We start from the raw sequence: 23,409 nt of genomic DNA, 5'->3' as shown, positions 1-23,409 counted from the left end.
ATAAGTACACACACACACACACACACACACACACACGTGACTGTGTGAATGTGTGTGAATACACACATACAAACAAGATCAGGACATTAACTTTTTCCTCTATCATTCTCTGCCTCACTACCTGTGGTGGTTTGAACAGGAATGGCCCCCATAGACTTGTGTTTGAATGTTTAGCCCACAGAAAGTGGCATTATTAGGAAGCGTGACCTTGTTGGAGTAGGTGTGGCCTTGTTGGAGGAAGTGTGTCAATGTGGAGGCAGATTTTGAGGTCTCATATAAACTCAAGCCACAGGCCACGCCCAGTTGTCTCAGTCTCCTTCTGTTGCCTGCATGATTAGGAGCACTGACTGCTCTTCCAGAGGTCCTGAGCTCAATTCCTAGCAACCAGCGGTGGCTCACAACACTCTAAAGTGGGATCTAATGCCCTCTTCTGACAAGCATGTGTGCATGCAGGCAGAGCACTCATACATAAAAATTAATTAATTAAACAAAACAAAAATGCCTAGTACTTAAAAGAACAAAAGATACAGAACTCTCAGCTCCTTCTCCAGCACAATGTCTGCCTGCATTTTGCCTACAGGTTTCCTGCCATAGTGATAATGAACTAAACCTCTGAAACTTTAAGTCAGCCTCAATTAAATGTTTTCCTTTATAAGAGTTGCCATGGTCATGGTGTCTCATCACAGCAATAGAAACCCTAACTAAGACACTACCTTGAGAAAGATCCATCACTGAGCCGAAAGCTTCTGTTTTGGCTACTCTGACCAGCAAGTTCTTGTACCTGTCACTTGTCTCTAGTGCTGGGATTACAGGCCTGCACATCTATGCTTGGCATTTTTACATGGGTCCTGGGAATCTGAACTCAGATTAAGTCATCTCCCCAGACCAGGAACACTTTAAAAACTGTTGATCGTCTACGAGAGCTATTTCCAGGACAGGCTCAAAAGCTATAGAGAAATCTTGTCTCAAAACAAAAAAACCAAAATAAATAAATAAATAAACAAACAAATTGTTGAAAGAAAAGAAAAAGGGAGGGAGGGAATGGGGAGAGAGGGAGGGAGGGAATGGGGAGAGAGGGAGGGAGGGAGGGAGGGAGGGAGGGAGGGAGGGAGGGAGGAAGGACGGAAGGACGGGAGGAAGGAAGGAAAGACGGGAGGAAGGAGGGAGGAGGGAGGAAGGGAGGGATGGAAGGAAGGAAAGAAGGAAGGACTGGGAGCATACGTGAGTGGTGGCACACTTGCCTGGAATGCACAAAGCCCCATGACCTGTTCTCAGCACTGGAAAATCAGTCTATTTGGATGACCACTGTCACCCTCCACAGCAAAGCCCACCTTGACCTCCAGCCCACACAGAATGGTAGGACTTTAATAGTGTGGGTTCCTTTCCATTTCTGAAGCCCTCTAGCCTCCAGCTTAGGCAGAGTACAGAGAGAGTAAGCAGAATGATAAAGGTGTTTGTTCCTTCTCTCCAGAGAGTGGGTGGACAGACACTGTCAGGCCTTCAAAACCTTGCCATTTCTTAGTGCCCAGTCCCAGCCTGTTCCTGCCTAGCACTGAGAGGCCACAGCAGTTTCATCCCCTCCCTGATCCCTCTGACAGACCCACCCCCACTTCCTCATCAGGCCTCCAACCCTCACCTCTCCCCACAACTCCCCTCCTACCTTACTCCTAGGTAAACATCACTCAAACAAAGAAGCACTATAGAAGGAGAGGTTGTAGGGAAACCAGGGTTTGGCCTAGAAGGGTCAGGCTACCCTCTTGACTGGCTGTGTTTTTGGACTGTGTATACAGGTAGTGAACAGATCCACCTTCAAGCCAGACACCTTTCCAGTTTTTCCCCTGTGTAGCCCAAGTCCCCACCTTCCACCTCAGAGGGCTTGGCCTCTTTGTTCCAGGGCTTTCTGTGGCCCTGGTGAACTGTCTTTAAGAACCCTTCTCTCTTTATCACCTTACCTTCATGCCCAATCCATTGTCCTTTTGATTTTGCCTCCCAAATCAACAGGCCGTGTGTGTGTGTGTCCATGCTCCTGTGTGCACACCTACACATGTGTGTGGCGGTGTGTGTCTGAGTGGAGGCAAAGGACACCTTGTTTGTTTGGGGATGGGGTCTCTCACTGGCCTGGAACTCACCACATAGGCTAGGGGGACTGGTCTGCTGGCCCCCAGGAGTTACCCATCTTGGTGAATGAGTGCTCCCCGTGCACCCCACCATGCCTAGCTTCTTTTTAGCATGGTTTTGGGGTGAGGTTTGGATTCTCATGCTCTTGAGGTAAGAACTTTACCTTGGGAGATGCCGGTCTCTAACTTTGCTGCCTGACCTAACCTTGACCTCTAAGAGCCAGGTCGGGAGAATCTGTGACACAAAGCCCGTGGTTTTCATCTTTAACTTTCAAGTTAAATCTTTGTCTTTTTAAATAGTTCCCTGTCTCTTTAAGTCGGAACATCCCAAGTGTGGCTCCGGGTCAGTACTGGAATGTTCTTGGGAACCTCTTAGATAGGAAAAGAAAACTTCTTGCCCCATTGCTAGAGAAGGCAGTTTTGATGTAAGTGACATTTCTCGGATGCCCATCTTGGGAATATTTGATGTGAAACCCAACATTTCTGGCAGGCGAAACTCCAGCCCCACTGCCAGGCCCTGGGCAGAGATAAAAGAGAAAGGATGCGCAGCAGGCAGATGGATTACAACAAGGAGCCTTTTCTCCCAGCCCAGGGAGATGAGCGGGGGAGGGGGCCAGGGTCAAGGAGGATGGGGGACCGGAGGGAGGGGGCTCGCAGAAAAGGCGCCTTTTCAGCTTTCCATGGGGAGGGTCTGTTTCCCCTGTTTCCAGCCATGTTGAGTGCCCATTCATTGAGAGGCGCCTTTCTTCTCAGGGCTTTTATCCCAGGACTCGGAAGGCCTTCCCGTGTCCTCCTCCTCAGCGCAAGTCTCCCACACTCTAGCCCGGCCCCTGCAGACCCCTGGCAGCCCGGGTCCCGCCGAGGTCTGTGGCTTCCTACACAGCTTTGAAAGCGGTTTGCATTGCTTCTCTTTCAGAATTTAGACGTTCACACAGGTCATCTCAAAAGCGAGTAAATGGGTTTTCTTCTCACGTTTTTATTTTTGTAATAATCTGCTGTGACAAAGATGAGGGAAGTCTGCTCGGCTTTGCTCCCGATGGGTTTTCTCTTTTTCTTCTTCCAAATAATTCCAGGGTCCTCCTGCTTTTCCCCCCTCTTCTCCCTCCTCCTCCTCATCTCCCCCTCCGTTTCATCATCCTCTTCCTCCTATTCTTTTCACTCTAGAAACCAAAAGGAAACCATTGAACACTTTCTTTTCTTTGCCCTCAAGTTTTGAGAAATTCAGATTACTGAGATGTGGATTTATTTACGTTTGAACTTGACAAACAAGCCAGAGGGAACAATGCTCATAGGCAGTAGCGCTCAGCCAGCCCTGTTCCCAACCATCAGCTGCATCCCAGCCCCAAAGCACATCTCCACTCAGTGTGACCTCAGGCAAGCCACCTGTATATCAAGTTTTCCATAAATCAAACTGAGAGAATAATGGCAATGGTTCCATAACTTGTATGAGGAGCAACTGAGTGAAGCCTAGTGGTGCTCGAGGAATATTAATTTAATTCGACTCAGAAAGCTGAGGAAGGAAGATCACAAATTCTAGGCCAGCCTGAACAACTTAGCAAGAGCTGTCTCATGATTTAAAAGAGGAGAGAGAGAGCTTAGGTATTTAGCTCTGTAGTAAGACACTTGCATAAAGTCCTGGGTTTGATGCCTAGGACCACCATCAAAAATAATAATAATGGATATGCTAACTAAATGACTACATGTTTACTCTGTGTTAGTATACATATATGTTTTCTTCTGGACAAGAACTAACTGCCTCCTACGTTTCTAATAATTTTCTTGACGCATTGTATAGATCGCATCTGATGTCACCTCACGTCATCTCAATGTGAGTCCCCTTCCACCTGAGGCTTTTGGCAGGGATCGGTCTCACGACAAAAATTGGTTCCAGACAGGGAGGCTCACAGGATAGAATTCCAACACAATGGGTTTTGGGAATTGGTTGCTTAAATAAATATGAATCTCTGGGTTATTTTTTCTTTCAATGTCATTTTCAGAGTGAAAAACAGGACATCTTAGCTAAAAGGAAAGCCTCCAGGTCTCTATGCATCCTTCCTCCATAGCCCCAAAGAACAGTAGGATGGGAGATCCAGAATCCGCTGCCCCTGGAGTACCCTACAGGGACCCAACATCACTCAAAATCAGAGGGTCCCCAAGAAACTCACGGCCCTCTCTACCCAAAGCTGAATACTTTTCTGAAGGGAGAAAGGATTTCCCAAAGCCCTGGCCCTGGGTTTTCCAGTGTCCCAATTTTATTCTTGTTGTTAGAACTTATAAAAACTTGCTGGGTTTGTTTTGAAGACAAGGGAAAAAATAACATTACGCTATTTTAAACGGCTGCAACTATTTCAAATATGACCCAAGGCAGTAAAAATGCCATATTTCCCAAACCGCAAACCCCACTCCTTGTTAAAATCCAATTGCCGTATGAGTGTGGGATGGAGAGTCAGGAAGCCTGGCATCGAGCATCGCACCCTTTGTCTCCCTTTCAGCAGCTGTGAAATTCTGTTTTCTCCAGCACTTTCATCCCTGGGTTTCACAGCCCAAGTCCACAAAACGGCTGAATGGACATGGGACAGATGAGCCATGAATGACTTCACCGACTTCACCGTGGTGGTGTGGGAGGTCCTGCAGCCCACAGGTGGCCATTATTGCTTGGTGTTGGGGCAGAGGACATGACGGCGAATAGGAAGTGAAGATCTATCTATATCTCTTTGATGTGAAAGACAGAGAAACACAGGTTCCTCATGGTGAGTCCCATCATTTCCCTACTGTTCCTTTGCAAACAGACTGATTCTGGCTTCCTTCTGGAACAGGCTGTGCTAAGCACCGGGCCTGACACTGAGCATTCAACAGAGGTTTGTTGAATGAATCTTCTATATTTGAAAAATGAGGCCTAGAGGGGAGACAGAACTGGTATAATGGCTTTATTTTTACTACATTTAAGTAAGTGCACTGTTTTATGTTAACTGTATGGTTTAAAATTTAAACAAAATATTTGCGCCTACATAAATAGTTGGAAAAGGTAAAATGTCATAACATTGGGTGTTTGTTATTAAAGTTGGAGCCTGCTTTTGGATTATGATAACTGGATTTAAAACAAGGGCTGGATTGTTACACACGCCACTAACTCTGAGGTTCAGTGCTTTACAATGTCAAATCTTTCTTTTAGGTATAAACACACGGTGATGGAGGGTGGGTGCCTTGTGGAGCCTTTGCATCTGAACATTGGCTGTTGTGGATGGCAAAGGGACATGAAGAGAAGCTAGCTAGCCCCAGGCTCAGTCCAGCCAAGGTTCCAGATTAAAGCCAGCCCCTTCAGTTGGGCAACGGTCCTAGAATCCTAGCCCTCGGGAAGAGTAGGCAGATGGAGCCTGAGTTCAGATTTATCTTCAGCTACATGCAAGTTTGAAGACAGCCTGGGCTATATGAGACATATATGTCAAGAAGAGGAAGAAGGAGAAGGAGGAGGAAGAGGAGGAGGAGGAGGAGGAGGAGGAGGAGGAGGAGGAGGAGAAGAAGAAGAAGAAGAAGAAGAAGAAGAAGAAGAAGAAGAAGAAGAAGAAGAAGTAGTCCTGTTGACTTGAAGTTAAACTTCACCAGGAAATTATAAGGAACAAAGTTGTCTTTTAGTCCCCTAAGTTGTATGTGTGTATGTATTGTGCATGTGTGAGCGTGAGTGTATGCATGTGGAGGCCAAAAGTCTGCTTTGGGGGTCTTCTCCACCTTGTTTTGAGGCAAGGTCTCTAGTCAATTTGCTTAGGCTGCTGCCTCCCAACCCCCAGGCATCCTCCCATCCCCACCTCCCTATGGCTAGGATCAGAAGCACATAACACTGTGCCCAATTTTTATTCTCTTTAATGTAGTTCAAGGGAGGGCAAATTCAGGTCCTTGTACTTATATAGTAGACACTTTACTGACCAAGCCATCTCCCAAAGACACCTATCTGGGGCAAGTCTTTTTAAATTTAGCATATGTTGATTCTATATGGTATTGGCTTTCATAAGAATATTTTTTTTTTTTTTTTGGTTTTTCGAGACAGGGTTTCTCTGGTTTTGGAGCCTGTGCTGGAACTAGCTCTTGTAGACCAGGCTGGTCTCGAACTCACAAAGATCCGCCTGCCTCTGCCTCCCAAGTGCTGGGATTAAAGGCGTGCGCCACCACTGCCCGGCATAAGAATATTTTTAGATGATGCACTTTGAACATATTTTCTCCCATACCCCGTATGTTCCCCCAGTAAGTTTCCTGTCAGTCCTCCAGACCAGTGGTTCTCAACCTGTGGGTCATGCCCCCCCCCTTTAGGGGGTCAAATGACCCTTTTGCAGGACTTGCACTTCAAATATCCTGCAAAGATATTTACATTACAATTCATAACAGTAGCAAAATTACAGTTCTGAAGTAGCAATGAAATAATGTTGTGGTTGGGGTCACCACAGCATGAGAAACTGTATTAAAGGGTGGCAGCATCAGGAAGGCTACACAGCTAAGATTCTGTTTATGTACACATATGACTTTATGGATCTATATAAAATATGTGATCCACAAATGAGATAAAACATACAACATTTGTCTTTCTGAGACTAGTCTCATTTGCTTAATACAATTGTCTCCGGGTTCGTCTATTTTCTTGCAAGAATCATAATCTCATTTTTCCTTATGACTGAATAAAATTGTATTGCATGTATACACCGTTTTCTTTATTCGTTCCACTGTTGATGGGCACCTGGGCTTTCCATAGCTGAGCTATTGTACATAATGCGGCAATAAACATGGATGTATAAGTGTCTCTGCGGTTACATGACTGGAGTTTTTTTGATAAATATCCAGAAGTTGGACATCTTAGCCATATGGTAAATTTTTAGTTTTTCCATAACCTTTACAGTTAAAAATTCAAGTACACATGTGCAAAAGTTATATGAGCCTGACTTTGATATAAAAAGATAGTTTCCTCTTCGAGCCCCACCAATACCTCCCCCACACAAGAGCTCTCTAGCTCCAACTGTCCTCTGCAATTCCCTTAGAGCAACAAGCTTTGGCAGGCACTGAAGATGGATGCTGTATTTTCTTCCAGGAGCTCGCATTCTGACAAAGATCCCACCAAGCTTGTGTGGTCCTGACCTGCCTGACCTCAGGCCTCACAGGCTTCCCCTATGCTCACTGCTTACCTCCATCTGTCCAAGATGTGCTATAGCGCTCAAACTGAGAACAACAATAAATAAAACAAAATTCGTGTTTAGCAAAAAAAAGACTGGGGAAATGGCTTGGTCAGAAGTGGCTTGCTTTGCAAGTATCATAGACCCAAGTTCAAACCCTTCAAACCTGTGTAAGAAAATCTGGGAACAATGGCACTAACTTATATAAAGGCAGATCTTTGTGGCTCGCTCACCAGACAGCCCGGCCTGCTTGGCAAGCTGCAGAGCAGCAAGAGACCCTGTCTCAAAAACCAACATAGACAGCACCTGAAAAATGACAGCCAAGGTTGTCTTCTGGTCTCTGCAGACAGAGAGATACGAGAGAGATAGAGACAGAAATCACGCAGAAATGCCTTTCAGAAGAAACTGAGTCAGATCCCAGCCACCCTTGATGCTGGATTGAACTTAGACAAGTTGCTTGCCCTATGGGGCCTCGCTGCATTGCCTCATCTTTTAAAATAGTGCTGGCTAATCAGAGCACCTTCCCTGAGGAGTGGTTGTGAGGTCTGGATGACATCATGCAAGCAAATTGCTCCACAATCTTCATGGCACACAGGAAGTGCTCTGTGAAGGTGAAGAACAAATAAACAAGGCAAAATAAATGGTCGGTGGTCGGGGTCTACCCGGGACCACCACAGCAGAAGTTTTCTCCAAGAAGCATTGCAGAGATAGGCACCTAGCCTGTTCCCATAGGTAAGAGACTTGACGCTGTTCTCACAAGCCACAATTCTGATGTAAGGAAAGCCCACAGCATGCAAGCTTGCCTGATTGCCTGCCTATTAACACCTTATTAAGCCTCACAGCTGGGGTGCCGATCTGTCCTCTATCAGCAAGTCTTTAACCCTGTCCTTGGCTGCCCAGGCAGGCAGAACTGAGCACAAGTTACCTTGTTGTTTGTAGGGATGGAACTAAGAGAAGGGCCCTAGTCATGAACTCCAGAGCACTGGTGTGAGGTGTTCTGTTTTGCCTAGATGATGATCTTTTAGATACGTGCTGACGTCAAGGACCCCTACTCACAAGACTGTATTTTTGTTTTGTGTTTGAGATAGGTGCTCACAATGTAGCCCTGGCTGGCCTGGAACTCACTATCTAGATGAGGTAGGCCTTGAACTCACAGACTCTGTCTCCCTAGTGCTGGGGTGCAAGGTGTGCACCTCCATATGAAGCCCCTGCTTATGAGATGATGAAATACATAAAATAATCCACAGACGACTAACCAACGCTTGTGTAGAGACACAGTATGTACAATCAAAACAAAACTTTTCAGACAGAATCTCATGTATCCCAGGCTGACCAGGAATGAGCTATGTAGCTGAGGATAACCTTGGCTCCCAATGCTCCAGCCTCTGCCTCCTGAGTACTAGGATTTCAGACATGCAACAACCCCCCCCACCCAACACTAGGTTTATCTGATGGTGGAGATCAAACCTGGGGCTGCATGTATGCTCAGCAAACGCTCTACCTGATGTAACTGAGCTATATCCCCAGTCCGTTAAGTTTAAAATTATGACCTAATAAAATACAGCATCTTCAATAGCCCATCATACAGAATGACCTCGCACCTGGTTTAAATAACTACTTTAATCTCAAAGAAGAAATGATGGAATGGCTGTTTCAAGATGGCTGCCTCAACTGTTCAGTGGCCCATAAATACTCATGACTGCTGGTGACAAGGTGATAGGCACTGTCGGGCAGGGGCGGTGTGTTGTTATGGTGGTAATGGCAAAGTCCTACAGTTCAGTTAGACATTGCTGGAAAGTGAGCTACTTTTTCCACACAAGTTTGCTGTGGTTGGAAACCCTCGAATTTGGTGCTTCCCCCCTGTTCTCTGTTTTGAGTCTCTCAAGTGCTGACATCAGAGCCCAGGAGACACTGTATTTTATAAAGATGGATATAATCCATGACAAATTCGTTATTTAAAATTCATTATTATCACGACCACTTACTCTCCTCATTTTAAAGTAAATAAAAACTTTGGATGAGCCCTTAAAAGTTTTGAGGGTTCTGGGTACTATGTCTGAATTACAATTGTGGGGGACAGTTGTAGTGGCCCTTTGGTTTCTGTTTTCATTTTTATGAAAGACACAAGTACCTGGAACCCTCTTGGGCCATGTAATCGCTCTGCCTGGAATCAGTCGTGTTCCCTTGGGATGTCCTGACTTTGAACTTCTAAGAAGAAAGCAAACAGTGCCAGATAGATAAGGCATGTCCCTGGGTTGGCCGTGACCTTGTGCACCTAAACAATGTCCTGCTTGGAGTCTGTTCTTTCACAGTAGGAGTTCTGTGGGTGAATCTCCAAGGCAGGCTTGAGGTTTTCCCATTCCAGCTAGCTTCAGCAACATGGCCATGTCTGCCTGGAACATCTCCAGTTTTAGCACTGGAGGGTCTTGAGCTAGGGGACACCTCAGTCAGGATAACCTGTCCCTTTCCATCCAAGGTCAAATCAGGAACCTGCTGTAGTCTAAATGGGTTGTTCACCTTGTTCACCTTGAGCCCCATCGTCAGAGAGAAGAAGCTACAAACACATAGAGGATCAGGGTGGTCTTAAAGAGCTGAACTCATTCAATAGGGACAACAATACGGAAAAGTCCTAGAAACAGGACTGGGGAGATGGTACATTCCGTAGAGAGCCTGCCACAGAAACGAGGACCTGAGTTCAGATCACGAGCACCATGTAAAAGCTAGACACATGTTGGATGTCTATGAATCCAGCTTGAAGAGGATGAAGAGAGGAATCTTCGATGCTCACTGGCCAGTCAGCCTAAACAAAGCCTTAAGCTCCAAGTTCTATGACCCTGTCTCAAAAAATAAGGTGAATTCCAAACACCCATACACACAGTCCCATGAGCAAATGTATATATCACACACATATACATACCCAAAATAAATAATTTTTTAAATGTAAAGCCCTATAAGCTAGGTAAGATAAGCCTCACCGATAACTTTTTTCTTAACTTAAACTGGTTAAAATATTTTTTTTTATCTGATATGGAAAGACTTAAAAACGGAAAGAGAATACCTTCCTCTTTCTACATCCTCATACCTCAGGGGTTTGGTCTGGTTTGGATTAAAGTTACTGCTGTTAACACTTTCTTATTGATCTGTCCTAACCTAGTTTACTGCCAGTTTGATACAAACTAGAGGGGACTCTCAATTGAGAAAATGCCTCTATAAGTTGTCCTGCAGGCAGTCCTGTAGGGCATTTTCTTTTTTTTCTTTCTTTTTTTTTTTTATATTTGAGACAGGGTTTCTTTGAGTAGCCTTGCCTGTCCTAGAACTCACTCTGTAGACCGGGCTGGCCTCAAACTCAGAGATCCACCTGCTTCTGCCTCCTAAGTACTGGGATTAAAGGCGTGTGCCACCACAGCTTGGCTTGGGGATTTTCTTAATTGGCGATTGATGAGGAAGGGCCCAGTTCTCTATGGGCGGTGCCACTCCTGGGCTGGTGGTTCTGACTTGTATAGGAAAGCAGGTTGGGCAAGTCATGAGGAGCAAGCCAGTAAGAAGCACCCCTCCATGGTTTTTGATTGGTTCCTGCTTATAGGTTCCTGCCTTGAGTTCCTGTCCTGACTCCCCAACCCCAGCCCAGAATAGAGTGTATGACCTGAGAGTTGAGAGGTAGAATTAACCATTTTCCTCCCATGTTGCTTTTAGTCAGGGTGTTTTATCACAGCAACAAAAACCCTAAAATAACATTGCAAAAGGGATTCTGGGGCACAGATGGTGTGGGCAGGGCTAATTCCAGAATCTACAGCTTTGGCTATTTGTGTGTTCTAATCCCACAGTGACCAGAGACCTTGAGCTGTTGTTCCTCAGCCTCAGTTTCTGCACCTGTGAGACCCAAATAAAGACTAGACCTACGCTGCAAGCCATGTGCTTAGTTCTCAGTGCATACGGATATCCTCTCAGTGTCGTGGTTTGCAGTAGTAACAGGAGTTGCCATTGATGTGATTACTTCCCTGTCTTCTACTTCACAATAAGTTATCTCACGGCCCAGGAAAGCAGAATGGTCTGAAACAGCATCCTTCTTCGCCTATCTGGCAGGTGAAAATGGGTAGACAGTAGCAGGGATCCTGGCTAACTCTCCTCCATGAGAGTGAAGAGCCCACCATCACACAGCATGTCCTCCAAGAGCCTGTCATCGAGGGGCTTGGGATTCCTCTAGACCTCTGCTATCCAACCCAGTAACCACTAGCCACCATAGCTACTGACATTTTAAATTCTCTCTCTCTCTGTGTGTGTGTGTGTGTGTGTGTGTGTGTGTAGGGAGAGAGAGAATCTCTCTCTCTCTCTCTCTCTCTCTCTCTCTGTGTGTGTGTGTGTGTGTGTGTGTGTGTGTAGGGAGAGAGAGAAAGAGGGGGGCAGGTACATGTATAACATGGGCACGATTGGGGTCATAGGACAACATCACGGCTGGCCCTCACTTTTCACCTTGTTTGAGGCAGGTTCTCTCTTGTTCATCCCTGTGTACACATCAGTCTAGCTTGCCTATGAGCTTCTGGAGAAAGAGATGTGTGTGCTACCGGGTCCAGCTTGTATGTGGGCTCTGGAGACCCAGGCTCAGGCTTTAAGGCTTTCATAGCAAGCACTTCCCCCACTGAGCCATCTCCCCATCTCTAAGTTAGCTTAACTTAAAATTCAGTTTTGTGCTCACACCACCCACAATTCAGATGTCCAGAAGCCACATACGAACATTTACCACTGCTATACTGCACAATACAGATTCAAGAAGTCTCCATCAATGAAGAAACTACTATGACTGCACCGAAAGACAGACACCCCACCAACCGTGGGTGGATGGAAGCCCTGTCCCACACTCCTCTACGGTTCGCTCCTCTGTCCTAGCTGTTCTAGCCCAAGTCCGTGGGTAGACTCCACAGGGCTTCTAAATTGAGTTGTAAATAATACACTTCATCCTGTGAAGCAAAAACAGAAGATAGTTCTCCTCTGCATCTTGCTTCTCCAGGCTGTAGAAGTCACTCCTGCCTAGCGTAGAGCCTAACCCTGCAACCTCCGGCTTCAGCAACCGTCAGACATATCCCTGTGTAACTGGCACATGTGCCCATTTTGGAGCCTTTAGACCCCTTTATATACCTCTGAGTTTAGAATGGACCCTTCCCTTCTACCCTTCTGGCCCCCAAACGAGCCTAGCCCTGGAGAGCCATGGAGAGAGTACTCACCCTGGTGCCTGGCCACTGTCTGCAGATCCTTCTCAGATCTCAAGTGGGGTGTTCACTTGCTGAGTTTCCCCTTTCCTCTGGCCTTCCCTTGTTTCTTGATTCATTTCTATTCTGTTCCTATATTAGACTCATAATTTTAAAAATAAAAAAGAATTGACCTATATGCTTAAAGGCCTTGCAGTCTAGGAGGAAAAGCAAACACAAATGATGAGACAGATGGTAATGGCAGTAAGACTGTGAGTTCACAGAAAGCTCCAGCCTGCAAAATAATGGAAATGTATTATTCACATCGACCTGAAGTCACTTAGTCTAGCCATCAGGTGTGTGCTAGTGTTGTCTCCATTACAGAGATGCAGGGGCTGAGGTGTAGAATGCGCGGATAATATGTGTGAGATCACACATCTAAAAGGGCAAGGCCAAAATCTGAACAAAGACACGCTTATTTAAAAAAAAAAACTGGCTATTTTCTTAGATAAGGTTATTAGCCCAGGCTGACCTCAAACTCCAGATAGCCAAGGATGACCTCGAACTTCTGACCCTATTGCCTCCACCTCCTGAGTGCTGGGGTTACCGGTGTGTGTGCCAGCATGCCCAGGTTAGGTGGTTCTGGGAACCAAACCCAGGCTCCAAGCATGCTAAGCAAGCACTGTAACAACTGAGCCCTAATCCAAGCCTGAGAAATGGGCTTTCAGCCATTATGCCTTTTTTCCCTTCCCAGAAAACTTGTGGTTCCCACTTGTGACCCAAGGAATATTTGGAGACATTTTTGGCTACCATAGTTGATGAGAGAGAAATATGTCTGGCATTCAATGAGAAGAGGCTTGGGGCAACGCTGAACCACCCTAATCCGGCCAGAACGGCTCCAGCAAGACAGCGTCCTGTCTAATATGCCAACAGTGCCTAGGTTTAGCCACCCTGCCTAGTCTAACATAAGGGACTTGACCAGAGGTCATGAGCAGCCCTGTGCAGAGAGTGCAGGGGTTCTCGTCATTATTTCTGGGGCCACTGGTTTCATTTTCAGAGAGCAATGTGATTTTGAAGAGTTTCCCTCAAGTAATTGTAACCTGGTCCCCAGACTTCAACAGCCCCACTGCTGCCACTTCAATGCCAGAGCCAAGGAAAGAAGACTTGCAGCTGTTCAGCCCCTGTTACTCCCACCAATCACCCCACTCGCAGAGAGACTTTGAACCCCAAGGCCCAGGCTGCCATGCACATGCTCCTACCTCTGTGATCCCTGGTCTCTCAAGAGCCTTCTCTGTACCACTGTAGGAAATAATTAGGCCTTCTGGACCCACGCCAATTAAATTCTCCCATGGTCGCTGGTTACCACAAGAGGGTAGGGAGGCCAGCTAGTTGGCAAAAGCTTCCTGTTTAGCTCATCCAGACTCCCGCGTCATTAGGAAGTCTCACTTTTTCTCAGGATGCCCACAGCTGCGTTCCCAGCCAGACCAGCCAAACATTCCTGGCCCACCAGCAGGCTGCCAATCCCATTTTAAGGAAAAGGGAAGAGATCTTGCTGAGAGAAAGGGCTTTGGAGACTCTGCCTTCCTGGCACTGAGAGACGTCTTCCATCCTGGGAGACCTGTGTGGTTATTGGCTCCATGCCAGGTAACGGCAGCTGACACAGCCAGACCCACCCATCCATGTTCAGAATAAAAATGAGGGGAAAGACCCTTGAGACTACACCAGCCAGCGATTCTCAGAGGGTAATTCACCCCGCATATCTTCTGGGGAGCAGTCAAAGATGTTAGAGTTAAAAAGACACGTGGGTAATTTAGCGTATTAAAGCCCTCACTGAGGAAGCCTAGGGACATGGCATTGCAGCATGACGTCTCAGAGCCTTAAATAAGTCCACAGGGGCTGTGAACGTATGGGAAGAGAACAAGCCATGAGGCGTCTCCTTGAACCACGTGACCCCGTGTCTTTATCTGGAGTCTCCCCAAAGCAGAAACACAGGCTTGACATCGAGTGCAGTTTGTGTGGGAAATGATTCCAGCAACGGTGCATGGAGAAAGAAACTGAGTTGATAGAGGAAGGTCATTGGCTAATAAAGGAACTGCCCTGGCCCATTTTATTGGTTAGAGGATAGGTGGGAGGAGTAAACAGAACAGAACGCTGGGAGGAAGAGGAAGTGAGCTCAGAGACTCCACAGCTCTCTCGGGAGCAGACACCTGAGAGAGACGCCATGCCCCGCTCCGGGCATGAAGCTCCGACCCAGGATGGACTAGGCTAGAATCTTCCCGGTAAGACCGGTTCTCACAGATTATTAGAGATGGGTTGATCGGGATGTGAGAATTAGCCTGTAAGTGCTAGAGCTAAAGGGCCAAGCAGTGCTTAAAAGAATACAGTGTCTGTGTAATTATTTTGGGGCATACGCTAGCCGAGCAGGCGGCCGGGGTTCTGGGAACGCAACCCCGCCGCCCCCACTACTTCACTGAGTGGAGAAAATGAACCATTAAAGAACAAAAAAACAATAAAGGAGCCTGCGTGCTGGACTGGGGAGGCGGGGGGGGGGGGGTCAGTCTATAAAGTGCTTTTCTTGCTAGCACGAAGTTCAATGCCTAATACCCTCAAAAAATAAAATTAAGAAAAAAAAAAAACCAAGCTCCGTGGTATGTGCGTACAGTCCTAGGCTGGGGAAGCAGAGACAGGTGGATCTCTGGAGCTCTCCAGTCAAGAAGCCTAGCCTTCTTAGTAAGTTCCAAGTCAGTGAGAGAAACCGCCCCCCAAAACCATGGTAGGTGGTGCTGAGCGACACCCAAAACTACCTTCCGGCCTCCACATGTATGGAAGCATAAACACAGCATGCATTCACATGAAAATGCACTCACATACGTAAACACACTAAGACGCTCACAAAAGTAGTCATTAATAACGGATTTGTTCTGAGAAGCTGGACTCAGCATGGTGGAAGACTCTCTGAGGAACCATATAAAGCCATCCCATGTGAGGGGTAGCAGACGGGGGTCCCATTCATCACTGGTTAAATCGTAGGGCTTATGCATCCTGGGTCTCCTGCAGTGCAGACTCAGGCTCCACAGCCAAAAACAGGGCCTGGGGCAACTGAGAAAAGAACGTGAGAGAAACACCAGACACAGAACTCTGGAAGTTCACCTGGAACCTTCCTCAAAACTGCATGGATAAAACATGGACCGAAGGATGTGGTGTCTACAGCCGTCTGCTCACTACAGATTGTCTCTGGCTTACAGCTCTACACAGAAAGGAGGGTTGGTCCAGGCTGACTGCTTGTTTTACAGGTGGGAGTGGGGGTCCACAGGGAACATGGTATGCCCAAGCTATGTAGCAGTATTCCAACACAGGTACACTGTGCTTCCGACTCCTGTCTGTAAAGTGGGACCAATTGTAATTCTTTCTATGCCCACCATGACTTAATGCATAATGTGATAGGAATGGTGCCTGGTGTATAGTAATAACTCAATAAAACCCACTGCTGTTCTCCAGAGTGGGGAGCGTTTGCACACCTTGAGCTGCTAGCACCATGCCAGGGCCATGCCATGTTTGTGGCAAGGCATAGGCCTTCGACTTGAGAAAGGTGGGTTCTTGGAACGAACAAAGTAGTGATTCCTGACTCATTCCCTCAGCACGTGTATTTGAACACCTGGCTAGACAGAGCGGGGCTGATGGTGATTGAAATGGAAGCCACCTTCCTTCTGGAGCTTCCCATATGCAGAGAAGAAAGTTGGCAGGTAATCTGGGAGCAAGCAAGTTCCTTCCAGTGTGCCAATCAGGTAGAAGGCACATGGCTTGTTTGAGGAGGCTACTGGAGAGCTAGCAAGGTCTCCATTTCGTTCTACCCACACACACCAATGGCAGCAGCTACCAGGGTAGCAGAGAGTGTCAAGAGGCAGAGGCATTGTCTGTTGTCCATAATCCCAAGGAATGGAAAGAAAGGAATTAAACACTATCTCCAACTACCATTACAGACCAGACAGAGGGTCATTTGTCACTGTTCATTTTATTTCTTTGAGATAATGTCACCTACGTAACCCAGGTTAGCCTGGAACTGACTATGTGACCCAGGCTGCCATCTCTCCTGAGTGCTAGGGTTACAGATGTGTACCTCCACATCTAGCTTTTCCTTTTTGAAAAATGTCAGCAGGAGAAAAAAATAACAAACACTCAGAAAAAAATGTTGGCTGCAGCTTAAGAACATTGGCTTTATTATTATATTAGCTCCCATTTGCTAAGCATCAACCCAGGGCCACCTTTAAAGCCTAGGTGTAGGTGTGTGCCTGGCGGCGTGTGCATGCAGCAAGTGTGCAGGAGCCTGCAGAGGCCAGAGTACCTTGGGATGCCTGGAATTGCAATTACAGGTGGCTGTGAGCCACCTGGTACGGGTATTGGGAACCAAACCATGGTTCCTCTGTGAGCAATATGCTTCTTAACCTCTGGTCCTTCTCCCCATCACCCTAGCCAGTGCCAGCTTGTAAGGTACGTTGTGTATTATCTATTTGATAATTAACAAGTGTTTATGAAGTCTATGACTATCGGGATCTGTCCTAGACACTGGTGTAGCTTTTAGCAAAACAAACTCTATCACCACCTGGGGGTTAGTAGCCTAGTTGGGAGGGGTGATGCTATACATACGAGTCAACTAGATGGCACAGTAGTGGTGTACTCAGTAGCTTATACCACATAAAAACCACCCCAAGTCTCAGAGGCTTAGAGCCATAACCATTTGTACATCTCCCAGATCCCGTGGCTTAGTGGTTTAGGACAAGTGGCTGTTCTAGACTCTCCTGCCTCCTGGGTTCAGGGTGCTGGCACTGCTGGCTGGCTTGCAGTGGTGGTGAGGGTTATAGTCATCTGGGCTCAGGGAAATAAAATGGGCCATCTGGTTCATGGGCTTTTTGTATCTCTCCAAATGGTTTAGTCTTGGTGTGTCCAAGCAGAGATACGAAGGTAACAATCAGGCCTTGCCAAAGGCGGTCACAGGCATACACCAGATTTTCAAGACCCTTATATGTGTTAGAGTTGGATGATATCTCACTGACTAAAGAAAGCCATGTGATGGAGCCCCAACCCAGAGTGGCTCAAAGGGAAGGGCTCTAAAAGCAGACAGCAAATGATGCAGGTACCCGGCCCAGTCATAGAACATGGACCAATTGCCACACCCCAAGAAAGACGGCTGGAGTGGTGTAGCAGTCCCTGAACCAGAAAGCGCTGAGGTCTGGAGTGCACTGGGAAGTCAAGATGACCTCCAGTAAGGGGCACAGAAAGGGGGAATCTTGTTCCTTCCTTTGTGACTGCATTGTGGGTCATTTCTGATTCTCTAGCAAAACCATATATTGTTTACTTCAGAACACTAATGGTAGGAATAGCAGCATGACACCAAGACTTCACACTCAGTGCAATGCTGTATTAATATTTTATGATAAGCTGTGCAAAAACCAAGCCCTGCCAGCATAGGCCACCCCTCCCCATCAAAAGGTGAGCCTGGTGTGCTGACACATGCCTATAATCCCAGCACTCAAGAGTCCAAAGTAGGGGGATTGTAAATTCAAGGGCAGCCTGGGTTATATAATGAGATCCAGTCTCAAAGAGGCAAAAACTGGGTTAGGGAGGGTTTCAGTTGGCAGAGTGCTTGCCCAGCACGCAACAAAGCCTCTGGGGTTCACCTCCAGGACCCCATAACAGGATGTAGCGGTATAAACCTATAACTCCAGCATTCAGGAGGTGGAAGCCAAAAGATCAGGAGTTCAAGGTTAGCCTTGGCTACATGAAACTATCTAAAAGAACAAAATAAAGACACAGAAAAGAAAAGCATGGAAGATGGGATAGAGAACTGACTGTCGTGAAAACCTGGAAAAGCCAAGCTGGGCACGGTGGAACGGACCTGCTATTCTAGCACTTGGAAGGTGGAAGAAGGATAATTAGGAAGTCAGGACCAGCGTGGGCTAAGGAGACCTGTCTCAAAAGCAGCAACCAGAAAGGAAAACCCAGCTGGGGAAGGCCACCGATACTCTAACCTTGAACCTTTTCATGACGACCTTGATTTTTGCTGTGCCTGTCTCTGTTGGTGGTATCTTGAAGCAGTGTCCCTCGAGTGGTAGGACAGCCACTTGAACCTGCTTCTGAGGTCAAGTGCGAAGAGTGAGTACTTCCAAGCATGTCCACCTCAGTTTAGCGAGTCACTGCAAGCTGCCCCAGCTGCTGACAGTACCCAGTGTGACAAGACAGATGCCTCTGCCAGTCATGTGTCCTTTACCCAGGGAGGCTGACAGCCTTCAGTGTTAGCAAGCAGGGTCTTGCTATGCAGCTCAGGGAGCTCAGAATTTACTATGTAACCCAGGCAGGACTCAAAGCGCATATTCTCCCTGTCTCAGTCTTGCAGTGCTGGGATTACAGGTGTGTACCTCCCCATAACTGTCTTAGATAGCTGAGCAACATGGTGTTTGATAGTTCCAGGATGGAAAAACGTGAAGGAATTAAGGGACAGAGCTAGACACGAGCTCAGCCACCTGCATGCACGAGCAGTGTGAGCTACACAGGAAAAGCCTCTCTCTTTATAATGAAGGTAAGGACACACACCTACTACCTTTATGGGTACCCAGCATCTTTAGCAATTACTGAGCTGGGAAGATGCTTCTGCTAGCCAACTGTTTCCTGCACAGAGGTGAGGAACTGAGTTCCCATCCCCAGCACCCGGTTGTGGTGCCAGGTACCTGCATTATTAGCGCTGACGAGGAAGAGGGAAGGAGATTCCTGTAGCTCACTGCCCAGCTAGTCTTGCCAACAAGTGGGCACTGAGTTCACTGATGGATCTTGACCCCCCAAAATAAAGTGGAATACAAAAGAATAAGACACCCAAAGTCAGCCTCTGCTTCCCTACATGCACACATTCACACATGCAAATATGTGTACATAGATATATTGTACACATACAAAAGCGTTCAAAATTAAATTAGATAGCCAGACAGTGGTGGTGCACACCTTTAATCCCAGCACTCAGGAGACAGAAGCAGGTGGATCTCTGTGAGTTCGAGCCTAGCCTGGTCTTCAGAGTAAGTTCTAGGACAGCCAGGACAATCAAAAAAATTAAATTAAATTAGGTAATTGTTGACTTCACTCTTCCATGCACCTCAATACTCAATGAAGCACCTACAGCACAGAGAAGACAAACAGTTTATGTGGGGTCACACAGCAGCCTAATCCCAGAGCCAGAAAGCAGAGTTCTGTTTTCCAACTCATCCCAAGATCTTGCTTTGTTCTCCTCTGGAGGCTAACGCTAAGGAGATGCCCAGAGGAATCAGATTCATTCCAACGTGGCGGCTGACGTTGAACTCTAAGTACCAGAAAACGTTTTGACCTCATTCTCCCTTGTGATCCCCAAAACAAACCTATGGGAGGGTACCTCATCATCTCCATAGGACACAGAGGCACTAAGTGGCATCCAGGGGATGATATAATATTCAATGGAAAAGAAGGAATTTGTGAGGTCCACCATGCAGTGAATGATGGTGTGGGGTTGTGGGGCTGTGGAGCTATGGTGTAGAGAGGCAGAGGCTAGGCCAAACACAGCATAGGGAGATGCAGGGATGTGGGGTTATTCTGCGTCTCCCTGGGTTTGTAACTGGATGTGCTTGTCAAGACCCAATAAATTTTACCGTGAGTGTGTATGTGTGATCAAAAACATTTCAGGCTAGTGTTGTACTACTGAGCTATATTTCCAACCCCAGATATTAATTTTTCAGAAGTTAAAGAGAGAGCTGGGGCTCAGTGGGTAAAACACTTGCACACAAGCATGAAGACCGGTGTCCCGGTCCCCAGCGCCCATGTCAATGGCTGTGGCATAGTGGCCCACTGGCAACTCCACTGCTCGGAAGGCAGATAACCCCCGAGCAAGCTGGGTAGCTGGTTGAATCACCAGTTCCGGGTTCACGTGAAAGGCCTGTGTCAACGTGTAAGATGGAGAGTAATCAAGGAAGACACCCAAAGTCAGCCTCTGGCCTGCTGATACATACACACATACATGCATACACACACACACACACACACACACACACGTACACACACACGTACGCAAGCACACATGGACACATAGACACATGCGCGCGCACACACACACATACATAGGAGTAGGAGGGAGGGAGGAGCTACAGGGGACTATAGGACTGTTGTAAGGTATGTGCCTGGTGCTGGATCTTCAGCAGAGCTGACTTCCTCCCAAGCAGCCTATTGGATGACCGAGTCAGCCACTCACGGAGCACCTACTTATGCCAGGCACTGTCTGAGGCAATGACAACTCCGCAGTGAACAGGTCAGGTGAACTATCCTTTTCTCTGTAGAGAAGATGAAGTCAGGGACCAGAGACAGCTGCTCAGGCAGAGGATATGGCTCAGGGCTCTGAAGTGCGCATTCCAAAGGTGTGAAAGGGCAGCATCTTGGTTCCATTTCTACTGCTGTGATGAAGCAGCATGACAACCTGGGGAGGAGGGGTGTTTTTCAGCTTACAGTGTGTAGCCCATCATCCAGGGAGGACGGCACAGGAACTCAAGGCAAGAACAGAAGCAGAAGCCACGCTGCTGGCTGGTTTGGTCCTCATGACTTGTTCTGCCAGCTTTGTTACATAACTCAGGTCTACCTGCCCCGGGGTAGCACTCCCTTCACCATGGACTGGGCCCCCTTATATCAATCTCTCTCTCTCTCTCTCTTTTTTTTTTTTTTTTGGATTTTTTCGAGACAGGGTTTCTTTGTAGCTTTTTTGGTTTCTGTCCTGGAACTAGCTCTTGTAGATCAGGCTGGCCTCGAACTCACAGAGATCCGCCTGCCTCTACTGGGATTAAAGGCATGCGCCACCACTGCCCGGCCTTATATCAATCTCTAATCAAGAAAAATGCGCTAACAGAGTTGCCTACAGGCAATCTGAGGAGGGTGCTTTCTCAACTGAGGATCATCTACCCCAGATAACTCTGACTGTTGTCAAATTGATAGAAAAAAAAAAAAAAACAGAACAAGGAGTAATGAACTTAGATTACCCCCCTTCCTCTCTCTCTTTTCATGTGTGTGTGTATTTGGGGAGGAGTACATTTTGCAGAGGCCAGAAAACAACATCAGCTATAGTTCCTTAGGTACCAGCCACCTTGGTTTTCTGTTTGTTTTATTTTTATTGAGGTAGGAATTTACTATGCAGCCATAACTGGGCTGGAACTCACTATGCAGACCAGACTGGTCTCAGATTCACAGAGATCCGCTTGCCTCAGCCTCTCAAGTGCTGGGATTGAAGATGTGTACCATAATGTCCAGCTCACCTTGTTTTGTTAGACAGGGTCTCTCACTGGCCAGGAAATTGCCAAGTAGGCTGGGCTGGCGAGTCAGTCAGACTCAAGGACTCATGGGGTTCCTCTGCCCTAGTTGGAATTGCAAGAGCAATTATCTGGCTCTTTCACCTGGGTTTGGGATCAAACGTGGGTCCTTGTGTTCTCTAAGCGAACACTTTACCGTGGAGCCATCTCTGCAGACTGGATTTAAATTCCCTTAACTTTAAAAGTCCTGAAATGGTACTTAGTGGCCCACATGTAAGCTATCCACAGAAGCCTTCTGACCCCAGGGAGGTTCCCTCCCTCTGCCAGCACACAGGTCACCTTTCCCCAGTCTCTCAGGGAATGCTCATTAATTTTAACAATAAACTACAGGAAGCACATTTAACAAGAGAGATGCACTGGGGCCAGGGATCCCATTATTCTTCCTCGGGACTTGGAGCAGGGCTTCTTGGATCCTCCACGTGGCCGCTCCCATCATTTCTAAGTAGATTTATCATCTATTCTTTTGCACAGTGTTGAAGCAGAGCAATTCCTTTCCAACCTGCACTGTTGGCTTAGCTTTACAGTTGCAACAAAACATTCTCCCTGCCCTTAGGCTTCTTATGTTTTAGACTCAGAAACACACACACACACACACACACACACACACACACACATGATTTTTTAAAGTGCTTTGGAGCTAGGTGGCTTCTTCCTGTGTCTTAGCCCTCCTGTCCCCAGAACAAGACACCAGAAGTCACCTCCCACGTTTACAAGCTCTTTTCCTTGTTTGGCAAAAACACATGCCTTCTCTCTGTCCTTGGCTCACCTGGGGAAAACTTCAAGTTCAGACTTTGAACTTGAGACAGTTAAGCAACCCAACTGTCAGAGGTGAAAGGGGAGCACCTGGGATTTCTACACATACATCACGTTGGCCCCAATGCCTTCGTTCCGGTTTTACCCTCAATGGGCCCTGAAATGTAACCTGAGTTGGGCTGATCCCATCTTTGCCTTTCAGGTCAAGGAACCTTGGTATTGATTCTGAGATGGTTCCAGAAGCAAGATCACTATGTGGTCATACCCAAGCCCGCACAAAAGTTGCAAAATCAGACCCAGGTTGTTCCTGAATTTCCAGTGCTAAAAAAAAAAGAAAAAAGAAAAAGAGAGAAGAAGGAAGAAAAAAGGGAAAAAAGGAGAAAAACCATCTCGCCTTTTGTCTCCTCGAGCTGTTTATTTAAGGTTTTGACTGAGCTCCCCACCTTCCACACACAGAAGCGATGGCTCAAAGCCAGCTACCATGTTCTGTTTGAGTTTGCCCATGAGCAGCCTTTCTGCTGCTTTAGTGCCTCATGAATGTCCAGAATCTTCCCCACAGATAAAAAAAAGTTGAGAGTTTGGGGGAGCCTCTGCAGAAGAGGTTTTAACCTCGCCCCCTCCCTGCCCAGGGGCTGGCTTGCCCTAGCAGGCTGAGACAGTGTGGAAACCACATGTCCAGTGAGAACTGCCTGGCCTTGTTCCTCTTACAACCTGGAAGCACTTGTGTAATTAGGAGGGGCCAAACGCTTGCAGTTTTTCCACTTGCCCTGTTTGTGGGTTTGCTGCTGGCCGTGTGACCTCGGTCACAGAAGGTGGTTTCCAAAGCAGTGAGAGCCAGAGT

The sequence above is a fragment of the Microtus oregoni genome, unplaced genomic scaffold (assembly GCF_018167655.1).
Source record: "Microtus oregoni isolate MIOR12 unplaced genomic scaffold, Mior012 000002F_ref0000024, whole genome shotgun sequence".
Classification (NCBI taxonomy): domain Eukaryota; kingdom Metazoa; phylum Chordata; class Mammalia; order Rodentia; family Cricetidae; genus Microtus; species Microtus oregoni.
Note: the sequence above shows the minus strand (reverse complement) of the source record.